We start from the raw sequence: 25894 nt of genomic DNA on the forward strand, positions 1-25894 counted from the left end.
ATTTGTTGGATAGTTCAAAATAGCTAGAAGAAAAAATTTGTAATGTTCCCAACACAAAGAAGAGATAAATGTCTGAGGTAATGGATATCCTAATGATCCTGATTTGACCATTACACATGTATCATGGTATACATGTATTATGTATATGCCCAAAATATGTACAACTATAATGTATCAATTTAAGAAACCCAAAAGTTTGAATTCTGGCTCATTTAGTTTCCACAAACTGGTTCTTCTAATGCATTAAAAAAACAAAACAAACAAAAAAAAGAGTAGGGGCTCCAAGAGCCTCAGCACAGAGAGGAAGAGCTCTTCAAATGGTGAAAGAGCTGTCTGGGATGGCTTCAGGAAAATCATAATTCCTTGGTCTCCCAGTGGCTGAAATTCAAGATAGTTCTCCAGTTTCCTTGCTGCCTGCACTGTTTTTTTTTTTTCTCTCTCTCTCTAACACACACACACACACACACATATGCACAGACACACACACATTTGTTTACCTTGTTAACTGATCTAAATGCCTTCTAAAGGATCCTTATTCAAGTACGGGGAGTAAATGGTTCAAAGACCTCCTCTATTCCTTAAGGTCTGAATTCTAGGAAAGTTAATAATTTTATCTTGTTCTTCCAACAGCCTCTTTATCTGTTCTGGTCACTTTGCTCCTGTGTTCAGAGGAGTCAGGTGCCCAGAGGGCAGCTAAAGGGAAGATACAGACCTATGGCCAATGAGTGGGAAGAAGGACGTAGCAGCTCAGAGGACTCAGGCGCTTCTTTTCTTGGAGAGCTGGGCCTCAGCAGGGGTCTGCCCTGGGCTCCAGAGAGCAGTTATAATTCGTTCGGGCCAACGACAAGGGGATGATTTATTCCCTGGTGCAGTGGGATGGGCTTTACAGGCATAAAACAAGAACAATAGCACCGTGTAATAAAGCCAGCTTGTCCTTGCCAGAGAGGAAAGAAAACTGAGTGACTCAGACATTAAACTGTCAGATTGTGACTGGAGACAGGTCAGGTGAAGATAGCCCTTGCATAAGGCTAGGTTCCCCGATTCTGGGGCAGGCTCGAGCCGCCTACTGGTGAAGGACAAATAGGACAGTCAGCCCCAGAGAGACATGGGGAGAGGGCCAGCAAGCCAATGCGCAGCTTTTAATAGCAACATTCAAAGTGTTGACTTTCATTTTATTTAGCAAATGTGGAACATAATGTCTCTGTGTTGCACATGGTAGGAAAAGTAACAATTGTTTCCAGGGTTTTCCATAAACTTATCTATTTTGATCATTTGGCTCTAGAAGCCTCAGAAGCACCCTGAGGCAGGAGGAGAGGCAGACAGAAAATACAGACAATGGGAAACGTCTAAGAAGCGTTTAACGTTTTGAGATCTTTAGAAATCATTGTTAGTGCTTTTCCTAGGTAAAAGTTGAGCGGATTTTTGAAATAATTAAAAATCAACATTTAAACTACAGAAATGCTTTTCCTTTTTTTTTTTTTCCAAGGAGTTTCTTTTAATATTCTTCAGGGAAGACTTCTCCATCTCCTGAGACTGAATTAGATAAGCCTATTATGCAAACTCATTGCCTCCTGTACTTTCCCTTCAAAGCTCTTCTCATAATTTTTAATCATACATCTATATGTTTCCTCATGTTTTTAATATCTATCCCCCCACTAGACTATAAATTCTGGGAGTGCAGAGCCAGGTTGCCTTTTCTTCCCTGCCCGATTTTCAGCACCTGGCACTTGCCTGGGCTATCATCGAAAGTGAAAGGGATCAATGATAATGAGGAACTATAAAGTGGATAAGGAGGAAGAGGAGGACATGAGGGGTAATAAAGAACCTATAGATTGAAGGTCCAAGTGAGGATGAAGGATGGTTACAGCCTGGGCTTTAGGAGGTTGGCAGGAGGTGATGGGGGTGGGGCATGGAACTGAGATTTTAGAAGGAGGTGTACCTATTTGTGATGACACAATCTAGACAGAGGCATCCCATAGGAGTTGGAAACTGAAGCACGGTAGAGAAATTCATCATGGGAGGGAGGAGCTGAAAACCTGAGGTCAGTTGTTGGCTGCATCTTCTCCACAGATGTTGATATTAACAGAATTATTGCTAATGTCAGGAGTGGTGTGGAGAGCTTAAGCCCTCAGTGAATGATGAGGAGAAACAGAGATCAGTGGATGACAACAAGGTTTTGGAAGCAGGTGACATATGTTTTCTCCATCCATTTTTCTCAACAAATATTTACTAAGTGTGTACTATATATGAAGCCCAATGCATGCTATGAGTGCTACAAATAAGAGTAGAATATTGTCCCTCTTCCAAGGAGCTCGTGATATACTACCTATAAATGTATGTAACATTGGATGGGCACAGTGGCTCACGCCTGTAATCCCAGCATTTTGGGAGGGTGAGGCAGGCAGATTGCTTGAGGCCAGAAGTTCAAGACCAGCTTGGCCAATATGGCAAAACCCTACCTCTACTAAAAATACAAAAATTAGCTCAGCATGGTGGCACATGCCTGTAATCTCAGCTTCTTGGGAGGCTAAGGCACAAGAATTACTTGAACCCGGAGGTGGAGGTTGCAGTGAGCCTAGAACACGCCACTGCATCCCAGCCTGGGAAACAGAGCGAGACTCCATCTCCAAAAACACACAAACAAAAAGAGTCTGCAACTTGAGAAAGAAGTCTGAACTGGAAATATGGATTCCGACACCTTCAGGTTATAGATGAAGATTGAATTCATGGGACTGGGGGAGGAATTGATAACCAAGGAAAGGTGTGGAAAGTAAGAAGGAAAGGGAGTCCAGGAAAGAGTTCTACCATCCCAAAATTTAAGGGGCAGGCAAAGGAAAATGAACGAGCAGAGATGACTTGGAAGGAACTATCCGAGGGATGTGCTGTAAACAAAAATGGAGCATCATCACAGAGGGCAAGAGGGAGGCAGAAGTGCACAGAAGCAGCTGGGTGGAGGAGGGAGAGTGTCCGCCTTCCACCTCATGCCCTTAGGAGAACAAATAGGTAACTCAAAGGAGGAACAAATTCAGGAGGCAACCAAAAGGGAGGACAAGCTTCTAGTTAACACAAGAAGGTGAAAACAGTAGATAGTGAAGATGTCAAGAAGAAAGGGGGGCAATTATTCTAGAATGTGGGGTTCTAGGAGGCAGGGTGGAAACATTTTGAAAAAAAGGAATGGAATATGGGGAGACAAGGGCCCAGAAGAGGATTGTGATGCAGGCACTTGAGCTTGGAGGTTCAACCAAGGTTGACAGGGATATGGGTGGGAATAGGTAGTGTCAAGGCTCGAAATAAAATGCTGCCAAAAGTCATTTCAGTGCTGGTGTAGACTGGTGATCTATAAATCAGATAATATCACTCCCCTGATACAACTCTCCAATGGCTTCCCATTGTCCCTGGAATAAACTGCAGCTCCTTACTCTGGCCTTCAAGACCCCACATGGTCTGGTCCCTGACCTCCTGTCTAACTCTGTCCCCAGGCTCTCATCCCCCATGCCACATAGAAGCACACAGCATTCTTTCTAAACCTGGAAAATCCCAAGCTTGCTCCCACCTCAGGGCTTTGTCATTAGCTTCTCCTTCTGTCTGTGATCTTTTTCTCTCCCATGGCTGGCTCCTTCAATTCATTCAAATGTCACCTCTCCAGAGAGGCCCTTCTCCTCCTGCCTCCATAAGTCACCCTCTTTCCCTTTACCCCACTTTCTTTCCTTCATAGCATTTATTGTGCTCTGACATGCTCTCACTTATGTATGCCATGTTTCTTTCCAGCAGAGTGTAAGATCCAAGAGGTCATGGGCCTTTTTCTTTCTTTGTTTGCCATGTTATCTCCAACATCTGGAACAGAGTCTGGCACAAAGTAGGTGTCCCATAAGTATTTACCAAACAACAGACTGCATAAATGAATATTTAAGGTTTGGACCTCCTCTGTAGGCTCTGAATACAGCCAGGGTGATATGGTTTGGCTGTGTACCCACCCAAATTTCATCTTGAACTGTAGCTCCCGTAATCACCAAATGTTGCAGGAGGGACCTGGTGGGAGGTAACTGAATCATGGGGGCAAGTTTTTCCCTGCTGTTACCATGATAGTGAATAAGTCTCACAAGATCTGATGGTTTTATGAAGGGCAGTTCCTCTGTACATGCTCTCTTGCCTGCCGCCATGTAAGATGTGACTTCATAAATGTCTTCTTTTGAGAAGTGTCTGTTCATATCCTTCACCCACTTTTTGATGGGGTTGTTTGTTTTTTTCTTGTAAATTTGTTTGAGTTCATTGTAGATTCTGGATATTAGCCCTTTGTCAGATAAATAGGTTGCGAAAATTTTCTCCCATTTTGTAGGTTGCCTGTTCACTCTGATGGTAGCTTCTTTTGCTGTGCAGAAGCTCTTTAGTTTAATCAGATCCCATTTGTCAATTTTGGCTTTTGTTGCCATTGCTTTTGGTGTTTTAGACATGAAGTCCTTGCCCATGCCTATGTCCTGAATGGTAATGCCTAGGTTTTCTTCTAGGGTTTTTATGGTTTTAGGTCTAACATTTAAAGTCTTTAATCCATCTTGAATTAATTTTTGTATAAGGTGTAAGGAAGGGATCCAGTTTCAGCTTTCTACATATGGCTAGCCAGTTTTCCCAGCACAATTTATTAAACAGGGAATCCTTTCCCCATTGCTTGTTTTTCTCAGGTTTGTCAAAGATCAGATAGTTGTAGATATGCGGCGTTATTTCTGAGGGCTCTGTTCTGTTCCATTGATCTATATCTCTGTTTTGGTACTAGTACCATGCTGTTTTGGTTACTGCAGCCTTGTAGTATAGTTTGAAGTCAGGTAGCGTGATGCCTCCAGCTTTGTTCTTTTGGCTTAGGATTGACTTGGTGATGCGGGCTCTTTTTTGGTTCCATATGAACTTTAAAGTAGTTTTTTCCAATTATGTGAAGAAAGTCATTGGTAGCTTGATGGGGCCAAAAAACACATGAAAAAATGCTCACCATCACTGGCCATCAGAGAAATGCAAATCAAAACCACAATGAGATACCATCTCACACCAGTTAGAATGGCAATCATTAAAAAGTCAGGAAACAACAGGTGCTGGAGAGGATGTGGAGAAATAGGAACACTTTTACACTGTTGGTGGGACTGTAAACTAGTTCAACCATTGTGGAAGTCAGTGTGGCGATTCCTCAGGGATCTAGAACTAGAAATACCATTTGACCCAGCCATCCCATTACTGGGTATATACCCAAAGGACTTTAAATCATGCTGCTATAAAGACACATGCACACATATGTTTATTGCTGCACTATTCACAATAGCAAAGACTTGGAACCAACCCAAATATCCAACAATGATAGACTGGATTAAAATGTGGCACATATGTGGTATTTGGTTTTTTGTTCTTGCGATAGTTTACTGAGAATGATGATTTCCAATTTCAATTCTCACTCATAGGTGGGAATTGAACAATGAGAACACATGGACACAGGAAGGGGAACATCACATTCTGGGGACTGTTGTGGGGTGGGGGGAGGGGGGAGGGATAGCTTTAGGAGATATACCTAATGCTAAATGACGAGTTAATGGGTGCAGCACACCAGCATGACACATGTATACATAGGTAACTAACCTGCACATTGTGCACATGTACCCTAAAGCTTAAAGTATAATAATAGTAAAATTAAAAAAAAAAAAAAAAGATGTGACTTCGTTCCTCATTCACCTTCTGCCATGATTGTGAGGCCTCTCCAGGCATATGGAACTGTGAGTCCATTAAACCCCTTTTTCTTTATAAATTACCTAGTCCTGGGTATTTCTTCATAGAAGTATGAAAATGGACTAATACGCATGGTCAGATTCCTTTGAGCCTTTAAGAATAAACAACTTGATATAATTTGAAATGAGAAGTCACTCGAGGTTCTTCAAACGAGACATTTTTCCTGGATGTAAATTATTCTCAGTATTATACAGCATTTCCAGAAGACCAAACTTAGCTTATGAAAGAGAGTATATTAAAAGGTAGTGTCCCAAACAACAAATTTATTTAAATAAAATATTGCAACAATGGTCCACCTATAAGTAGGTTTCCATATAAGCTATTGCACAAAACAAAAAGACACCTGCTCTTACCCCAGATATTTTTTGGGTGTTTTAATGTTAAGTGAAAATTTTATAGTGCCACATTCTCAGGCCCTACTGAGGCACTACCTCTGAGGTTTAATGAGATGACTCTGTATTTGGCAAAGATCATCACAGTCCATATTCTGACTGTTTTTGTTATAACACTGTATTTCCTAAAATAGAAAAATTTTAGGGGAGTACAGTAGGGTAAGAGATCCTGGGTAGCTTTTCTTAGAAAACCAAGAATGTAGAAGAGATGGAGCCATGTACCAGACAGGGGACGTTCACATTTTCCAAACTGTGTTCCAAAGAAGGCTAGTGTCCCTTAACTAGAAAAAAAAGCAACAAATGCTGGGTGGGTGTGGAAGAGGGTGTATTCTGTCAAAATAAATCTGGTCATGTAGGCATTAAATTAACTTAAACAGGCTTTTTTACTGCAGGGCTTCCGTGAATTTAGAGATTTTCCTGAGCTGGGAGGTGACCAAACATATCTACTCCTTTGATCTCAACACTTCCTGAAAAACAGATACTAACATGGGTCATGATGTCAATGGTAGTTGTATGATTCTTTGATTATAAACCTGGCTTTGATATATTAGAGCATCAGGGCTGAGTAGTGGGGTTATGGAAGTGGTAAAAGATGAGTCAATACACACAGAGAAGAGAAAGTGAAGAGCAAAAACACAGCTTTGATGATCTGTTACCCTGAGGGCACAGGCTGCAATACTTGAGGTGGAAATGTGGGAAGCGCTGGGATTTTAGGCAGAATTCATGCTAGCTAAGCCAACCCACTTAGATAAGAATTTCCTTATCTAAGCTCTGGATTTTTTTTTTTTTTTCATTCTATTTGGTTTAAAGTTTGTTACTGCTTATACTGTTGACTAGCATAAATTTAGGTAGAAAAGATCCACTTGGGTGTGGTGGCTCACTCCTGTAATCCCAGTGCTTTGGAAGGTTGAGGCAGGAGGATCACTTGAGCCCAGTAGTTTGAAGTTGCAGTGAGCTATAATCACACCACCGCATTTCAGCCTGGGTGACAGAGTGAGACCCTGTCTCTTAATAATAATAATAATAATACTTATAATGATAAAATAAATTTTAAAAAAGATCCTCTCTTTCCTTTTATGCACTTCTAGAACCAAGATTTTCAGAGAGACAAGGCTAAGCACCAGCCAGGTATTATAAAATATAAGTAACAGCATACATATAAAATATGACTTGTATTATTTTTTGTTACACCAAAAGATTTCTTTAAAAAAATGTTTTGAATGGCCCATAGATCTTCTGTCTATTGACTGGAGTATCAGAGGACTTTGAGTATACCGATTTACAAGCCATAGCCTCTGTGGAAGAATGAGGCTCAGGCGACTTGAATGCTGTGATATCTGGGGAGAACTATCATGCTGCTGGTACTCTGTACAAAACGTTTAATGCTGGTCTCACAGTCTCCCACTAAGCTATGGAAAGAAAATAAGACAATTACATAATGTAAGATAGAATATAAGCTTCATAAGAGAGGATCCAATAATATATATTATTGTAAAGAAGAAAGAAATAACAAATGACTGGGGGAAGGATAAAATCAGAAAAGGTTTCAAGGGCTTTAAAGCAGCGGTGCCCAAACTTTTTGGCACCAGGGTCCGGTTTCATGGAAGATAATTTTTCCATGGACATAGGGGACGGGGGTGGATGGTTTGTGGATGAAACTGTTCCACCTCAGATCATCGGACATTAGACTCTCACGAGGAGCATGCAACCTAGATCCTTCACATGTGCAGTTCACAATAGTGTTCGAGCTACTATGAGAATCTAATGCTGCTGCTGATCTGTCAGAAGACAGAGCTCAGGCAGTAATGCTCACTAGCCCAAGGCTCACCCCCAGCTGTGTGGCCCAGTTCCTAATAGGCCATGGACCAGTACCAGTCTGCACCTGGGGGCTGGGGAGCCCTGCTTTAAAGGACAGAAACTATGCACCTGAGGCCAAAAAAGGGTGTAGGTTGCTTAAGATAATAGCCTCCAGGAGACTTGGGCAAGGTTGGGATTGGGGGCAGGAGAATCTCGATGAGAAATTACTTAATGGGTATGATGTACATTATTTGGGTGATGGATACACTAAAAGCCAAGACTTCACCACTGCCCAATATATTCATGTGACAAAATTGCACTTGTACCTTTTAAATTTATACCAAAAAAAAGTGTAGGGAAGAAGCACTGGATTCCTGTGTCAGGGCACTGGATGAGATGAACTGACAATAACAGCTAAGAGTAGATGGGGCCAAGGAATATAGAAAGGTGGTAAATGATGTGGTTCTAATGGTGAGAGTTCCCAGGTGCCCATTCTTCATTTGATTGCAGAAGAAGATAAGCACAGCTGGAGACTTCTTTGGACCTCATGGACTTCAGAATCAGTGAAATCCATGTTTGAACTCTATGTGACTTCAAACAAATTATATAACTTCTTGACCCTCCATTTCTGCAACTACAGAATAAGTATAATAATAGCTTTCAGAATCATTGTAAAGAGTAAATAAAATTTGTGGTTAGAAGATGTCACCAAATCCCTGGCACACAGCAGGTGCACTGTAATTCCTTTCTGCTCTGGAATAAAGGGCACAGTAGAGTGGCTTGTAGAAATTAGATTTTTAATATCCTGCTTTGTGTTGAATAAAGAAAAATGCATGTGTTAAACATCTCTTGGTGGTATCCCACATACACACCCAGGAAAGGGTTTTTCAGAAACTTCTCATACCATGAGGGGGCTTATTTTAAACCGTATACTTTGGCTACACAGTTTTTTTTTTAATGCTTTTTAAAAGTTTAAAAGAAAAATGCTTTTTCATGCAGCTGGTTTAAGTCTCTCTATTTGACAGTACCAGTTTAATTTCTAGTAATTGAGTAGGGGGTGTGGCGAGGGGAATTACAGTTGCCAAATAGGAAATGCAGACAAGGGTTTTATTTAATACAACTCATAAATTACATTGCCAATATCCTAAAGGTAATAAAGAAGTCAAAAGCATTATTTATGAAAATCAGTATATCATATGATGGTAAGCATAGTTGCTATTCACCAAAAACATTCAGAAAACATTTGAATTCATTGTCTGAAAAAGCTTAGGCTCAAGACTTGAATTACTAAGAAAAGAAAGTAGTATATAATTATACAAAGATGAGTAATAACCAAAAACTGTTCTTTAACGCATGTTTGTTTTTCCTGAAACCATTTCTAAGTTAGTGGTATTGTGTAATGGGAGGTGTCTCAGAATCTAGGAAATGGGATTTTTCCAGTTTGAGTCCAAATCCCCATTCTTTGTCATTCCTACCTCTGTCATGTTCACTGATCCATGCAGATCCACACTGTTTCCATGACATTAGCCACATCCTAGTTTCAGAATCAGTCTACTTCTTTCTCTGCAATTTTCCAAAGTTCAGTCTTCAAAGAATAAAGTAGAGAGGAAGCTAAAGATGTGTAGCCCAGTGACAGTGCAGCAAGGTTGTGTTGAGAGACTTAATGTGGGCCGGGCATGGTGGCTCATACCTGTAATGTCAGTGCTTTGGGAGGCTGAAGTGGGAGGATTGCTTGAGGCCTGGAGTTTGAGACCAGCCTGGGCAACATAGTGGGACCTTGTCTTCACAAAAAAATAAAAAACTTAGTTGGGTGTGGTGATGCACACCTGTGGTCCCAGCTACTTGAGAGGCTGAGGTGAAAGGATGGCTTGAGCCCAGGAGTTTGTGGTTACAGTGAGCTGATCACGCCACTGCACTCCAGCCTGGGCAACAAAGTGAGACCCTGTCTCAAACTTAAAAAAAAAAGAAAAGAAAGACTTGGTGTGGTCATGCCCTGTCTGCCTTCCATAGAGTTGCTTCTGTCCCTTCCAGCCTCACTGCTTCCTGGAATCCCATCTGCTCTCCTTCAGCCTTATGCCTGCTTCTCTCCTCTCTTATTTAAATTTTACACAGGTCATGATGCAGACTTGTGTCATGTCAGCACCCCCACCTGTATTTTATTGACTTCCTCATCGTTTTAGAACTGGAATGTTTCAAATAGAAATCCAGATTTTAGGCTTTTTTTTAAAAAAATGAGAAGATGTAATCCTGGGCCTGCATTCCTTCATAGCCACAATCTACTGGATTCCAGGAGGGCTGGTCTCTTTTAGACAGGGGCACTTGACTTCCAGTTTGACACAGTCCCCACCACTCCCTATTGTTTTACACCCAACCCTCCACTCTCATTTCAGTTACCAGCTAAATCTTTGCAAGCATTTCACTGTGTAACCTCACTCTGTAAGTCTACCAATGCCAATACCTACCTTCCCCTTCTGACAGCTCCCTGACTTCCATTCTTCCCTTGGATAATTTATTTCTGCCATTGGCCCTGGCATGATTGTCCCTGCCTGCCTCAACCTGGGCCAGCTCCTGGCTTCCAGCCATCCTAGGCCTTGCCCTCAGACTCAGTCTTGCTGGTTCAGTCCTGCTTAGACTTCCTGTGTTGAAGCACCTGTGCTGGAGGGTCACTGGGGAGATCTGCCACATGGAGCCCCAGATTTCCTGTTTGAGCACAAAAAATAAAAGTGAAGAAGACAGGTGTTCAGCTTTCCTCTAATAGATGCACTTTTCATCCCCTCGTCTTTTAAATCTGCATAAAGATGAAAGGTTGCTACACTCTGTTCTCGTTTGCTTCTCCCAGAGCTCTACACAGGATTTCGTTGGTTCCAAAGGAAACATTGCAGAAAAGGCAGGTTTTCTATATTTCCTTTCTTTATAATTAAAGTGTCCTTTTGCCAATAGTGAATCTATGAGAACTGAATGACTCATCAAAGCAAGGTTGTTTCTGAAGTGAGGTGGAAGCCCTGGCTCTTTCATTTATTTTACTCTTACCTAATTAGACTTTTTAAAGTAAGCCAAAAGAAAGGAAAGAAAAAGGAAAGAAGGGAGGGAGGGAGAGAGCAGACGGTCAACCTTCATCTTTCGTGCTCTGAGTTCTTCCTCTGTGACTCCTAGAGATCTGAGACAGACAAACCTCAGGTGCAAGGAGGAGACGATAGTGGTCTCTCCCCAACTCCCATTCCGCTCGTCCTCTCCCTCATCCTTAAGGTGCAGTGCCCATGGCCAGGCTTGGGTCTGGGGATGCCTAGTGCATGGGAGGTCCCTTTGGCTCTGGAGAGCTGAAGAAGTCAAGCAAGGCCCAAGGAAGTAGAGAAGGAGCTGGCTTCTTGTATTGAAAGCAGCCCTAGGTCTTAATGGGGGTGCAAAGGGCCCTGACCATTTTGGTGATGCATAGCCACACTTAACAGGAGTAAAGCAAGGCGGCAGCAGTGGGTGGACTTGAGGCCAACTCCAAGTCAGGAATAAAGAGAGAGAATTTGGTTTTGTGTCCCCTAATTTGGACTGTCCAGGTATCTAAGAGGATAAAAAGGTGACTGGGGATGGAGGGAGGAAATCTTAACGTTATGAAATTCTGATGATTTCCAGTTTCTGGACCTCTGTTGATTGAATAATAGGCTAATCCTCTGGTGACCCATTCAATAGCTAAAAGACAGCCCAGGAAGCTTTATCTGTGACGCTCTTTTAAAAATTGCTTCAATCACGAGCCATTATAAAGCCCGTAATGCTCACTGGATATCCCTGACTGGATAGAATTGGCCTTATTTAAAGAAGCAAGGACAAAGAAAAAGAAACCTTTTCTCTTTTGATTTGTGAGCTCTGGGTTGCTCAAATGCTTCTCTTCAAAGATTATTTTTCACATTTCATGCCCATCGTTTTATTTTCTGATACCTGCTTAGAAATAACCTTGCCTTTCTGGTACTTAGTTATACCACATAAATCCTTTTGCCATTTCTAAGAAACCACAGAACTCTGCTCTGACAGTCTTCCTCGAGAGCCTGAGCCCAACCAGCCCAGCCCAGCAGTGCCACCTACTCCGCTTAGTGTGACAAAAATTAATGAGCGTTCTGTTGAGGAGTAGGATGGAATTTGTAAAATGGGATTTAATTGGGGCTGAATAAACTCCACTTTAAAATTCCTCACACATCAGTCTCTGCTCATGGGTGACAACAGTCTGCATTTTCTATGAGTTGTAACAGAATCCTAGTCCTGCTGCCCGGTGCCCTAGAGAGAGGGCAGCGATGGGGACCCCCACATTGCCTTTCAGAGCCGTCAGTCATTCGGCTGCTCGGCTCTGCGCCGCCCTGGGAGAAGCTCCAAGCCAAGAGGCCTGGCCTAACAAAGAAAGCTGAAATTACATGGGAGCCCAGACAGAACTTTTGGGCAGAATCAGAAGACTTCATCTAATGGCAGGCTTTTCTGGTTAATGGCTGCATAATGCCCATCGAGTTATGCCGCCTTGATGCAACTTTAGAAAATGGGTACCACCATGTGGTATTGACAGAGGGAGCAAAACTAGACCCCTGATTAGTGAAAGTCTGAGTTTCACTAATAATTTATTGTGTGTATTAGTTTTAGCAGTAAAGCTGTCTCTGACCCATTGCATAGGGACTCTGCAAAAGCCACAGATGCTGTTGCTCTAGGGAGCGAGTGGGGAGGTTCACTCTTTGGGGTAAGACTGAGGAATGGGAGAGGGAGCTTATGACTATCCCTTGGAGCATTATTTGTTTATAGATCCCTGGAGCAGGGGAGGGAAGTGAGGAAGAAAAATCGATTGAGATTACCTGGATGACAAGATTTTCCTCCACTAATCCAAATGGAGGGCATGCCTAGAATCAGGATGGCAAATAGATTTCATCTCATATGCCAATCCAGCCCATTGGTAGTGGCTGCCTGGAAGACTGTATTGAGAAGAATTTCAGTTCCTTGTGTAAGCTCTGGGGAAGAAAAGTTTCTGCTATTGATTAGTAATTATGTAGCATGATCCAGATTGGAGAGAACATTTACCTTCACCCTGCAGAGGGTGAGTGATATGGTTTGGGTCTGTGTCCCTGCCAAATCTCATGTTGAATTGTAATCCCCAGTGTTGGAGGTGATGCCTGGTGGGAGTGATTGGATCATGTGGGCAGATCCCTCGAGGCTTGGTGCTGTCCTTGTGATAGTGAGTTCTCACAAGATCTGGATAAGTGTGTAGCATCCCCACCCCCTTCCTTGCTTCTGCTCTGGCCATGTTACATGCCTGCTCCCACTTGGCCTTCTCTCAGGAGTAAAAGCTCCCTGACGCCTCCCCAGAAGCTGAGCAGATGCTGGCACCATGCTTCCTGTACAGCCTCCAGAACTGTGAGCTAATTAAACCTCTTTTATTTATAAATGACCCAGTCTCAGGTATTCTTTTATAGCAATGCAAGAATGGCCTAATACAGTGAATTAAGAAATTTGGAGGTGATAACCAATGAGCTAGTTGCCTTCAGAGGTAATATGAATAACACGATACATAAGATTCTTGACAACATGGTCCCAGTAGCTTCTCTAGCACTGTGTTCCACCCAACCCCCATTTCCCACTTTACACATCATTCATGATTTCCTGAACACAGTCTTGGGCAGGCAGGAAGTCTGTGGCAGAGACCCTTGGAACTCTGTTCCTTTTGGGCCAGGACAGAGGCCTGGGCAGCACACTGTAGATGCTGGAGGCCTAGGTGCTTGGCGCTGCAGAGCCCACCAGGAGGAGCAACACAGTGCCGGCGGTGGTAGCCCAGTGGTGGCAATGTGCTGTGAGCCATGTTCAGCCAGGGCTCTGCAAGGCCTCTAGACCAGAAAAAAACATAAGGAGAAAGGAGCTACTGGGCAAAGATGAGACCCAGCCCTAATTGTCATTTAAGAAATGCCATTTATTAGGAAGGCAAGGGGCCAAATTGAAGTTTCCTTGATAAAGGAAGAAGTCAGGTATTTCCCTGAGCAGTGTCCCCTATAGAGAGGTATGGGATCCATAGACTTACAGTATAGAAGGGGAAGGAAGACTTGGTCCTCAATCCCACCCATCATAGTGTTCAGCCAAGAACAAACAAATGTGGGGCGAGGCTCTGCGGCCCACATACTAGCTGTGGCCATCATTTAAATGCTATTTCAATTTCCTCCTCTATAAAATGAGATCAGACCAATGCCACAGAGTAATTATTTACTTGTTCACTGGATATTTATTATATGTGTGCCAAGTGCCAAACACTGTGATCACTGCCGGATAAACAGACATAGTCCATACCCTCCGGGGTCTCACAATCTAGCCAGGAAGCTAGGCACAGAAACACAAGGTCACAGAGCAACGAGGAGATGCTTGACAGCTTTTCCTGCTTTGTATGTGTGTTTTCTAATACCTGATTATCTGTGGAGAATGATCGGAAAGGAGACTAACGCAGAGCCTGAAACAGAGCAGGCATTTTGGAAATAGCGGATGAATCTGCATCTGACAGGGTCAACCTGAGGAAGGCACAGAAGTTAGTGAGGCGGAGGGAGAAAGGAAGGGAGATGTTTGCCCACGCTGCCTGAGGGTGGAGGCTTTTGGAGCCCTGCTTGTCTGTAAGCCCCCAGCCACATTGGCATCAGCTGTGAGACATCTTCCATACCCGCAGCTACCTCCCAAGGACCCTGGCAGCACAGGTCCCTGGGGCCATCTCCCGGGCTCACCCACAAAAAGGGCAGCTCAAGTATTTCCCCACAACCTGCGAATTTGGCAGTCTGTATCTGTTTTGTTCTTCCCTCTCCTCTGACAATATTTTCCAGGTAGATTCCTGCTAGGTGTAAGCTCAGTTATGAGACCTGATATAATACAATGCTATCATTACTGACCCAAGATGCAAAATAACCAAATGACTTGGAAATAGCAGGGAAAGCATGCAAATTATCAATTCAGAAATTCAGGCAGATAATTCGACCTTTTCACTAATAGAAAGAACAATACTCAGTGTCTTTAACGCCTACTAAATGCATATGAAACAACTTTGCCAATAGGTGGATAATCTAATTGTTCTGAACAATCCAATCCAGTATTTTCCTGCTTCTTCTTCATGCTAATTTATTCTGACATGGCTTTTCAATAATGAAAATCTGTTCTTGCAGAATCCATTTCATCGAGATTTTCCATATTAAAATGGAGATGGAAGTGTCGTGGAGAATTAGATTACTTGTCCTCATTCCCATGCGTGGCGTTCCCGGGGAGGGTCCTTTGTCTCGAAGTGGGTAACCAGATGGCATTAATTTGAGAGGAGCGAGTGTACCTTGCTTGGCAGTCCAGGCGATTGTTTTTATAGTGCTGTTTCCATCTAATCGAAGCCTCTTGCCGGCACAGACTTAATTTGCTCCTTTCCTCATGAAATTTGTTAATTTTCAAAGTGTTTTCAGTCCTAATCATTACCACTAGGGTGAAAAACTGGTGTAAACAAATGCCTCAGTGACTAGAACATGTGTTGTTGTCTCATTCTGGAGAAATACTTTCTGGGCACACAAAATCTTTAGCATCAGAAACAAAAGGACAGACTGATAAATAAACACACATTCAGGATGTGCCTACTGAGCACAGGTCTCATCCTAGAGGATGGTGATATTGCAGTGAACAAGGCACAAATACCTTCTACTAGGAGCCCAGGTGTACTGTGGGGGTTCTGGCAACCTTAGTGTGCCTAAGAGCCACATGGGGAATGCATTAAAAGTGTGGATTTCTGGGGTCCACTCTTAGAGAGTCTGAATCAGTTGGCATTCAATAGATAGCTTATCTCATGTAATAGGGTCCAGCTGGCATCAACCTCCTTTCCTGGGAATATCTTATTCCCAGCACTCTTGTGAATATTTTAAATATGGGATGGACCTGCTTTTAGAAATAGTGAGTGAAACTGAATCTGACAAGGGCAAGCTGAGCAAGGCATGGAAGTTAGTGGGGAGGGGGAGAAAGGAAAGGGAGATTTTTGCCCACGCTACCTCAGGGTAGAGGCTTTTGGAGCCCTGCTTGTGTGTGAGCCCCCAGAGACCCTGAAGTTAAATAAACAGTGTCTAATTCACATCAAATGATATTAGTTTGGTTATTGCTATAGAGAATAGGCATCTCAATGGGCCCAGAGTTCTTGATCTTACTCATTTTATCTAGTGTAACATTAGATTTCACTGAATCTACAACACCATAGACTCTTGTACAGTGTTATACGAATTCACCTCTTCTAGGATGTTTTGAAATAATAAAATAACAACAACAACGATGACAATAAGACATGTTTACTCGTAACTTAACGACATGCCAGTAAGCACTTTGCATGTTCTATCTCATTTAATTCTCACAACCACTCTATGTGGCATACATCTCTTATCCCTCATCTGATAGATGAGATGCTGCATCAACAGATGGGGCTTCCCTAGCTGCATGTTGGGGAGAGGGGATTAACTTGGCCATCTAGGCATTCTGGGTAACTCCTACCTACAGTGACCCACCATCCTTGCTTGTACAGGATTGAGGCGGTCTCCTGAGACTCAGGACTTTCAGTTTTAAAACTGGGGAAATCAGGATGAGTTGGTCACCCTCTGGCCACATGAGATTTGCTGAGGACATCAAGATTCTAAGAAAGAACGGATTCAAATGCTGAGTGGAAAGATAAGTCCTACGAGCCAAAGAAGGCGTCCAAATGGTTCATCTAAACTAAGTCAAGCAGCAGCCAGAAGCCACAGCACAGAGGCAGGATGCTCAGGTCAGGAGAGTGAATGTGAGAACACAGGGTTGAATTACTTCAGTGTGGTCTGGCACAATTACTTAGGACAAGCAGACTTTACTTGTGAGCTGCAGTTTGATACATGGTGGGTCAGCCGTAAGCGGGCAGTGTGTTTAAAGAGTCAGGTAAGTTAGTGGGGCAGATATGGGGCAGACATCTCTGTTTTGCTCCTGTCTATTTCCCATAGATGGGTAGTCCTGATGTTTCTCCAAAAATGCCTGTGGCACCTTACCACATTGTGTTCCAGGACAGTCTGTTGTTCTCTCCAGTCCCACCACTTAACCCCACCTCTCCAGGTCTCTCAGGAAAAGCAGTGGCAGGAGTGGTCGCTTACTTTATGTCACCACGGAGTACAGGGCAACAGCTGCGTGCTCTTTTCTCCAATGGAGTGGGGAGAATTGTTGTCTTAGTTCCTTTGGGCTGCTATAACAAAATGCCATAGATTGGGTGCCTTATAAACGACAGAAGTTTATTTCTCACAGTATTGGAGGCTGGGAAGTCCAAGATCAAAGTGCTGGCAGATTTGGTGTCTAGTGAGGGATGTTTTTTGGTTCACAGATGATTGTCGTTTCACTGTAACATCACATGGTGGAAGAGACAGGAAATCTCTTTGGGGCCTCCTTTAAAAGGGCACTAATCTCATTCATGAGGGCTCTCCCCTCATCATCTAATTGCCTCCCAAAGATCACACCCCCAGATACCCTTACATTTGGAATTGGGATTTCAACATGTGAATTTGGGGACGATACAGTCTATAGTAGTTGTCATAGAGCCCCATTGTTTGCACTAGTGCTCTGCAATCTCCAGTGGCAGGGGTAGGAGAGCTTCCCCCATCACATTCTGCCCAGGGTGGCAGGAGGCCTTCATGGGTTTCAAACAAGATGACTTAAGTCTTTACCCCTGGCCAGAGGATTTCCTCCAGAAGCAGGCTTAAACTGCTGGGAATCCAGAAACCAAGAAGCAAACAAAGCTTAGAATAGACTGTTGAGGCCAAAAAGCTAAGGAAGAGAGTCCCTGATGTTTGCATAACCAAAAGGACCAGAAGTAGCAAAGAGCAAAGTATAATTATGGACTCTGAGGGTCAAAGGGTCAAAATCTGAAGTTTGAGAGCCAAAGCAGCTAGGAGGGGTCTGGGGAACATTACCGTCTGCAGCTGGCTTGTGTGGCCAAGTACCATGGGAATGGGGTAAGAGGACAGCGTGTTTAAAGAATCAGGTAAATGTTGTAGAAGAGACAAGATTCCCTAACAGGGAGGAGAGTGAGTTTTGCTTCTCTGCTTGCTGCCCATGTGTCTCTCCTGCCTTCCTTCTACCTCTTGTTCTGCCCTCAGCTGGAATCATCCTTTCCACTTCCAGCCTCCAGGGCATGCTTTCCTCCTCAGCCAATCTGCAGATACCTTTGCATCTGCTCATTCTATATGTATGGACTGCCTACTGTTTCAGTTACCCATTGCTCTGGAACAAACTACCCCAAAATTAGTGGTTTGAGGCGACCATCATTGTATTGGCTCATGATTCAGTGAGTCAGCTGGACAATTCTTCTGGTCTGTTAAGGGTTTTGGGGGAGTGTGGAGGATGGAATCTCTGTGGTCAGCTGGTGGCATGGCTGAGACCATGTGGTCTAGCATGGGCTCATTCACACGTCCAGCAGTTGGCAGCGTGACTGTACTAGGGGACCTTCACTGGGACGCCTCATCTGTGCTCCACTGGGTCTCTCATCCTCCAGTAGGCCAACCTGGGATTCCTCACATGGTTATGGGAGGGTTTCCAGCTGCACGTGAGGGTAAGCTTCAGTGCTCAAGGCTTTCGAAGCCTTACTTGCATCACGTTTGCTAATGTTGCTTTGGCCAAATCAAGTCATGTGGCCAAGCTCAGATTCAAGGGGAGGAGAAACAGATTTGACCCTTTGATGGGAGGAACTACAAAGGATTTGTACCCATTTCCTGCAATTACCACACCTACTGGATGCCAGGCATTGTTCTAGGCACTGAAGATATTACCATGTAGAAACAGACACACACACATCCTTGCCTTTTTTTTTTTTTTTTCTTTTTCAGAGACAGGGTCTTTCTCTGACACTCAGGCTGGAGTGCAGTGGTGCAATTATAGCTCATGCAGCCTCAACCTCCTGGGCTCAAGCAATCCTCACACCTCAGTTTCCCAAATAGCTGGTATTGTAGGCGCATGCCACCACACTCAGCTAATTTAAAAAAAATTTTTTAGAGATGAAGTCTTTCCATGTTCCCCAGGCTGGTCTCAAACTCCTGGCCTCAAGCAATCCTCCCACTCAACCTCCCTAGTAACTGGGACTGAGGACCTAGACACCATGCCAAGCTAATTTAAATTTTGTTTTGTTCTGTTTGTAGAGACAGGGTCTTGCTATGTTGACCAGGCTGATCTCAAACTCTTGACCTCAAGTGATACTCCAGCCACATCCTCTCAAAGTGTTGAGATAACAGGCATGAGCCACTGCACCCAGACCCCTGCTTTTCCTATTCATCATAGTTACAGCAACATATGAAAACTATGTAGATATTCTGTTATTATTGTATAGTAGCTGTAAATATAGGGAAAAGCAATATAGAGTGGGCTTTCTGTTTATTCTGTGTTGTAAGGATATCCTTTTTTGAATATTTTTCTTTAAATCTTTGTGTAAACCACTTCATTGAAATATAATTCGCATACCACACAATTTACCCACTTAAAGTGTAAAAGCCAATGCTTTTTAGTATATCCATAGAGTCGTGCAGTCATTACCACAATCTAATTTTAGAACATTTTCTTCCCCTCTACTAGAAACCCTGTACCCATTAGCAGTCATTCCCTGTTTTCCCCCTCCCCCCACCCTCTAAGTCTTGACTGGCGATTAAGGGAGGAAAAGATCCGTTAAAAAAATCAATGGAGAACAAATGCAAACAGGGATAGAATTAAAAACTAAGTGGGAAGACGTACAAAGGGAAACTTTGTCCCAGATCTGTTCTGACTGCTCCGCCATCCCTCACAGTGAACTTGACCACTTTAGATTGGAGGAGGAACAGCAGGTTGTATTCATTCATCTATTTAGTAAGTGATCACCAAGGAGGCCAGGCCCTGGGGATATAGATGAAGGTGCAGACTTTAATCTGAAGGAGCTCAGACAGAGAGACAGGAGATTGGAGGGTGGGAGAAGGGGCCACAGTGTAGCAATTTCAGGAGGACAGTGTGAGCCTAGAGAGAATGGTGGCCACTTGGCTACCAAGTAGAGGCACCCTATGTTATGATAAAGCCAGCACAGCAGAGAGCAAAGCCCAGACAGAGAGAGAATGACACCAGGCTGATGCATTGTTGGAGCCTGATATCTAAACACTCAACAAATATGCCTAGGATTTTCCAGGTACATGATTCAATTCTCCCTTTTTCCTCTATTTTAAGTTGGGTATTTGTTGCTTGCAATAAAAATCAATCATGTTCAAACTAATACACATTCTCAGCCCCTTTCTGCCTCCTTTGCCAAGTATTACCAGTGAATATTACAGTTTGGGGGACCTCTCCCTCTTACTATCTGCAGAAGCCAGCTCACACTCTGCTTCCTCAAATGCCAACTGTTAATAAACTCCCTTGGCTATTATAGAATTAGAAGAGATAAAGATGGAAAAGCAGGTGGGAAGTCAGATAGCAAATGCAGGGAAAAGTGCATGAGCCTCGGAATTAGACAAATCTGGACCAATTACTGTTCTGTATGCATAAAATGGAAATAACATTACCTACCTCACAGGCTTGGGTGAGGATTACATGAGATAATATATTAGAAAGTGCTGATCACAGGGCTTAAAAAATGGTTTAGTGCTTAATTTAAATTAGTCTCTTTCCCTTCCTCTTGATTCAGATAAATGGGGAAGAGGACTAAATTTGGGGGGACTCAAGTTAAACAGTTTTATTCTGTTTGTTCATTTCGATCATTTGTCCAGCTCATTATTGCCACAAATATGAACAAAGTGTGGCTCTTATCTTTGAGGGGCTCAGAATCATTACCCTAGAAGTTTTCTGCAAGAATTGAAGGTTGAGAGAATAGCAGTGAGTTGTAATCCCAGGGGCAGTGAAAGAGCTTCAGGCCAGTCCCTGAGGGATGTAGATGTGATGGAAAATCACTTGGAGATGACTCAGAGCACTGCCCACCAATGTCAAGAGCCCTGCTAAGGCTGGACTATGACAGTTATGGCACCATTTGGCCCGGTTGTGTGAATTTTTTCTCCAGCAAGGCTTAAATGCTGATGGGCAGTGTCTAGAAAACTGATTGGCAAGGTGGGCACAGTGAACACACAAGGGGCTGAGGACACAGGAGATTTGAGGGAGACCATAGAGGAGGATAAGCCCAGCCACGGGTGTCGGGCTGTGGATGGAGATAAGAATGTTTTTCATGGTACTACACTTTCTTCAGTCTTCACAGGGTGTCACAAGGTGGGGACTGCTGGAGCAGTAGGTGTCCCGACATCCTAGCCCCTCTGTGATGGGCCAGGAAAACAGTTTCAGTTTTGGTTGTTTACAAAAAGCACATCTTGATTTCAGAAAAAGCTCAAGATTTTTCCCGGCCATGAAAGATGTGAGTACCAACTGAGGCTGCTGCTTAAACAGCCATGACAGCTGGGAGGAAGACAGCTGGGAGGAGGAACTGCTCTCTGGTTTTTTCCTATAAGCACCCACCAGTGCCATGGGTCTAAGCAGAGAGCAGGAAAGAGCTCACAAGGCCACAGTTCCTGACATCAGTTATCAGCCAAGGAGACTGCAATTTGACTTTCTGCAAAGAGTAGAGAGAGTGGGTTTTTGCTTAAAAGACATCGATTCTGACTTTGATAATTATTTGGAGATTAGGAGGGGGGACCTACTGCCAGATGTCTAGGGAACAACTATGCCATGCAGGCAGGAATGAATTGCTTCAGAACATGTTGAGGTGGGAGCATTCCATACCCTCATGAGGGCTGTGTGGGGGCACATGACATGAGTCACTCATGGCAGCTTCCCACTCACAACTAAAGCAATCACACACAGAGAGTGAACAGCACGCTGTGACTTCTGGGTGAATTGTGAGCAGAGTGAAGGAGCTGTTAAGAACTGGAGATGGGCAGAATGCTCCATTCTCCTCTCTGCAGACACTTGAGGGGCTCTTGTTGCTTGAGGCATGCATTTTCTTACCTCCTTTTATTGCTTTGTGTGGGATGTCATGGAGGAATCCAAGAAGTGTTTGGAGTTAGACTGAGCAGGATTCACCCCGGCTCATGCTTACTAGCCGTGTCAGCTCACCAGAGTTTCATAGGATCTTTGAGCTGTATTTTTCTCCACAGCAATGTAGGAATAATAATAATAATAATAAACTTCTTGGAATGCACCAGAATTCAGCATGGTCCACAGCAGGCTCATAAGAAACGTCGATTCCCTCTTTCTGTTTTGGGCTTCCTGAGCACCTACTTCTTTAAGGGAAAAGCAACAATACCTCCTGTATCCTAGGCAAAGACAAGAACAGTCTTAATCAACATAGTAAACAGAAGAAGGGGATTGATTTGTTCCCCTTCTCACGCAAAGCTGAGCACGCAACAGGTTATGGTTTTGAATATTAATGCATTTGAAGTGCAGAAGAACCACTTATAACAAAACTGTCTTGCTTGCAGAGATTTATTCCCCATGTAGTTTTTCATGGCTCATAAAAGATGATGGATGAACATAATTTTTAGTTTAATTTCTTGCCGTGTAGTTCAGTAATTTTAGAGGTAAACTCAAATTACTAAGGATCTGGAACTGTTCAAAGCAATGAGGAGTCATGCACATCTGTTTGTACACAGGACACGCATGTTTAATTTTTCAAGCCAGCCAAAGAAGGGGTGAGTGGAAATCCCGCACACATGTAAACCATGTTATTCTCAGAATTCACTTCTGCTACCCACAAATACAAACCACACCTTCCTGTAGGAGAAATTATTTTTGCTTTTCTGGGGAGGAAACGGGGCAGGGACATGGATGGCTGGAGGGGCATACAGGTTCTTTTTTTTGTTAGTTTTGTATCTTTTTTTTTTTTTTTTTTTTATCAAAGTAGACATTTGAATGTTTCCTAAAAAGGAAAAGTAGCACTTGAGATCATTTTTTTAAATCTGGGTTTTAAAATTTATCTTCTTTTGATTTTTTTCTATAGGTTTTAAGGCAATTTTCTATAGGTTCTTAAGGCAATTGAAAGTCTAAGTCCTTTAAGAAATTAGCAATGTGGTACAGTGGGAAACACTGGAGTTTTAGAATTAGAGCCAAGACTGCCTAAGACCAGTGATCGTGATGCAAACTGGAGCTAGAAGTGGGAGTCAGATCATTTGACTGGGGTCAGTGGGTCAATGGGCAGAGCTTTACAGACCAGTTTTCTCTGCAAATAGTAAATAATAAATAATGCAATAAAATAAATAATGTAATAAAAAGGCTGGGCATGGTGGCACACACCTGTAATCCCAGCTACTCAGGAGGCTTAGGCAGGAGAATCGCTTGAACCTGGGAGGCAGAGGTTACAGTGAGCCAAGATTGCGCCACTGCACTCCAGCGTGCGCAACAGAGCCAGACTCTGTCTCAAAAAAAAAAAAAAAAAAGAAATAAAAACAAAAGTGTGGTTAAGTACTAGCCAAGGGCAATTACCATTGTGACAATGCTTGATAATTTTAGTAAAGATTTATGTTTTTTTGAAACATTCTTCTAAGTTTTGTTGTAAACCTAAACTGCTCTAAAAAAAAAATCCCTGTATCAAAAAAAAACAAGAAATCTTCTTCTATGTTGTATCTTCCCTTAAATGTGTTTCTATTTATTAAACAGTGTTAGGTTAAATAGAATATGCTACTATCCTAATGAAGATCTTTTCATTCTTATAATCTTCCTGAAAACAAAGGGAAAAAGATAAATGTTCAAACAACCACATACTTTGCTCTCTATCACTGACAATAACCTGAACAGAATTCTTCTATATCAGCAATTTAACCGCAGTGACATTGTACACACCCAGAATTACAATTTTAGTCTGGATGACGGTATGGTATTTGCAGCATGCCAAGCACAGCCAAGGTGTTGAAAATAGAGAGAAAAAAAATCTATACTGTCATAACTCTGGTTCTGTAGCTAACAGTTTTCAGAGGTCAGATAATTATGCCTGCAAGGAAAATTTAAAGGATATAGAAGATAAAGATGGAAGAGAAACTATTGTTGCAGTTTAAAGTATCTGTGTATCCCAAGTATAGGATCACTTTTGGTGTTGCATGCCCTCCAAAACTTCTGTTAATAGGGGAAAAATGCCCACAGCCTGTAAATTCACCAAAGGGTAGCATAAACAAGAGGATATGACATGAAATAAAATGAGCTACAGTCTTACAAATCTCCATGTACTTATCACTTGTATACTATGGTTTAGAAAAGGATTTGAAGTGGCTTTTGATGAAAGATTCAAAGACATTAATTGCCCTAAAATAAAGTCATAGAGCCAAAAGTCATGTCATGAAGGGACAGGTATTTGGCCCTTCGTGGGCACTTTAATCTCTCAGGTCTGCACTCACATTGAGCTGCAGTGCCACCTCAAAACAGGCCTCCAACACCTTCACAGTGTGCAGGGTCTTTGCCCTGAACCCCAGCGCTTGACCTGCTTCTGATTCTCCAGGCTTCTGAACTCACTATTTTCCTTTGTGTTCATATTATTCACATCGCACCTCGGGCCCTTCTGTTGGGCACCACTGCGTTGATTTTGACCTTCAGTTTCTCTCTCAGATTATCCCTCTGGTTTGTCAAGCTGGAGGAAATTGATCCAAGATCAAGGAGAGAGATTTAATACAAATTGCTACTGACATGGTATACCAATTTAAACACTTATTGACTCTAACAAACTATGTTCAGCCATGCCAAGGCTGAGCACTTGTTTAAACTGTTCCCTATTTTCTGCATGCTCGGGCAGCTTCACCTCACTCAGAATCAGTGACCCCACCATTGGCTTTAGCTTCATAAAGCACTCTGTCCTCAGCAATATCTAGTTTTTGCCTATCTTGTGGTCTTACTGGGTTTTGGTCTCTACAGGGTACAGGTCTATCCCTGTCTTCACACTCCCCACTGGCTCTAGATTCGTGGTGTTCTTTTTTCCCCCCAGAGCCCACAAAAAGAACACATTCTGGATCACAACCAAGGACACACACAGACACAGAAAAAAAAAAAGTGTCATTAAAAAAAAAAAAAAACTACTTTGGGAGGCCAAGGTGGGAGGATCACTTGAGCCCAGGACTTCGAGACCAGCCTGGACAGCATAGGGAGATCCCGTCTCTACAAAAAAAGTTTTTTCAAAATTAGCTGGGCATGGCAGTGTGTGCCTGCAGTCCGAGGTCTTTGGGAGGCTGAGATGGGAGAATCACTTGAGCCTGGGAGGTCGAGGCTAGAGTGAGCTGTGTTTGTGCCACTGTACTCCAGCCTGGACAACAGAGTGAGACCCCATTTATAAAAACCAAAACAAAAGAAACAAACAAAAAAACCAAACCTACATTTATGACATGGAATGCATTCTGGTGTTTTCTGTTCCATTTTATTTTTGTAAACTGTGGTCAAAATGCTCTAATTCAATTTCACAATCCACTAAAAATGGGTGGCCCACAGTTTCAAAAACTCTGTTGTTGTGTGATAAACAGTTCTGATCTTATCTTGAGGGGAACCAGGCTCTTATCTACATCATTTTCTACATTAAGACTGTCCAACTATTGTTGAATGATTCTGAAGGTGTTGCTGGATTTTGCTAGTTATGTGACTACTGGTTTTAGGGTCATCCTCAGTAAAATAGGCAAAAACAAACACACCTTCCCCTATACACACATTCCCTCCCTCCCTTACTCTATACTTTTGCTCTCATAGCATTTTTGATGGGTCTTTTCCAGCTATAAAATATCCCAAATTGTCTTGGCCACAGTAAGAGAAGCTGTGGTGCTTTCAGCCACCCGGGCCGTCTAAGTTGTCCAGATCTTCCAACACAGACCCCATGCCTAATGCATCCCTGCTTCACAAGCTGACCCCCAGAGGAAGAACTGTACCAAACCATCCAGATAAAGGATCAATTTTTCACTTAAACACAGCTCGGAAGCCCCTGGCAGTCAAGACAAAGAGGAGAGCAAGGAACAAGGGTTTCTAGGGATGCTGAT

At 42.9% G+C, this 25894-nt stretch overlaps 1 long non-coding RNA gene across 2 annotated transcripts; it reads left to right on the plus strand.

Annotated features, from left to right (window-relative positions):
- Window positions 1-1982: 1982 nt before the first annotated feature.
- LOC129048927 (uncharacterized) lies at window positions 1983-25894 on the plus strand. 2 transcript variants are annotated; one of them, XR_008511629.2, is made up of 4 exons: window positions 1983-2041; window positions 3769-3856; window positions 7241-7280; window positions 25634-25894. It is a non-coding gene; the product is annotated as an uncharacterized LOC129048927 (long non-coding RNA). The 2 variants fall into 2 exon arrangements; XR_008511630.2 differs by having other exon boundaries at window positions 3772-3856.

This window comes from Pongo abelii, chromosome 9, assembly GCF_028885655.2.
Source record: "Pongo abelii isolate AG06213 chromosome 9, NHGRI_mPonAbe1-v2.0_pri, whole genome shotgun sequence".
Classification (NCBI taxonomy): Eukaryota; Metazoa; Chordata; class Mammalia; order Primates; family Hominidae; genus Pongo; species Pongo abelii.